Consider the following 1,508-nt stretch of genomic DNA (forward strand, 5'->3'; position numbering starts at 1 on the left):
GATACTTGTCTAATATCTCCTGGTACGTAGTAGATACTTGTCTAATATCTCCTGGTACGTAGTAGATACTTGTCTAATATCTCCTGGCATAAGTAGATCTCTAATATCTCCTGGTACGTAGATAGATATCTCCTGTCTAATATCTCCTGGTACGTAGTAGATACTTGTCTAATATCTCCTGGTACGTAGTAGATACTTGTCTAATATCTCCTGGTACGTAGTAGATACTTGTCTAATATCTCCTCGTACGTAGTAGATACTTGTCTAATATCTCCTCGTACGTAGTAGATACTTGTCTAATATCTCCTCGTACGTAGTAGATACTTGTCTAATATCTCCTCGTACGTAGTAGATAATATCTCCTGTAGTAGATACTTGTCTAATATCTCCTCGTACGTAGTAGATAGAATATCTCCTGTCTAAGATATCTCTAATATCTCCTGGTACGTAGTAGATACTTGTCTAATATCTCCTCGTACGTAGTAGATACTTGTCTAATATCTCCTGGTACGTAGTAGATACTTGTCTAATATCTCCTGGTACGTAGTAGATACTTGTCTAATATCTCCTGGTACGTGGTAGATACTTGTCTAATATCTCCTCGTACGTAGTAGATACTTGTCTAATATCTCCTCGTACGTAGTAGATACTTGTCTAATATCTCCTCGTACGTAGTAGATACTTGTCTAATATCTCCTCGTACGTAGTAGATACTTGTCTAATATCTCCTCGTACGTAGTAGATACTTGTCTGATACATTTACACTGGTTGCCGTTGCCTTCAGATCATTTGCATACCATGAAATCAGAATGTTTATTTTCTCAAAAAAATCAACCACACCGTAAAATACATTTGCTTCCAAACTGCTCATCATTCACATCAGACAAATAAAATGTTAATAAATTAATAATTATCACTAACATATAGTTATACCCCTACAGCTCCCTACCCGAAATCTTAATTTCTTATCTTGTTACTGTAATGATTAACCCTAACCCTTCCAAACCCTTAGACCCCCACCCACCCACCCACCCTCAACCCACCCACTCTCCCTGGGAAAACTGACACACCAACAGATAAAATCCACCATGCTTCAAACTACCACAGCCTGTCGAACCCATTATAGAAACATGACATAACAATTCATGACCATTATGACAAACCATTCCATACTAGAGCCAGGAGTTTATTCAGACCATGTGATCTGACCAGGAACCATTTATAGTCCAACATCTGGTCAGGTCATGTGGTCAGGGAAAATAACTCCTGGCCCTCCTTATGACACATGCAGTGACTTGAACAGTTGGCTGAATTGGATGTGATTTAAATTAATGCCACTGCACGTCATAGTAAATTACTTGTCATGAACAGTTTGTCACTTTTATAACGAGTTATAAAGCTTTCATGATGCATCGTTACCACAAAGCGTGACCCTGAACCCCAAAATCCCCATGGAACCCACATTGACAAAACCACCTCCCTTATTCAGACCTCCATAGTGTTTTTTG

Source organism: Oncorhynchus gorbuscha, linkage group LG18, assembly GCF_021184085.1.
Source record: "Oncorhynchus gorbuscha isolate QuinsamMale2020 ecotype Even-year linkage group LG18, OgorEven_v1.0, whole genome shotgun sequence".
Taxonomy (NCBI): Eukaryota; Metazoa; Chordata; class Actinopteri; order Salmoniformes; family Salmonidae; genus Oncorhynchus; species Oncorhynchus gorbuscha.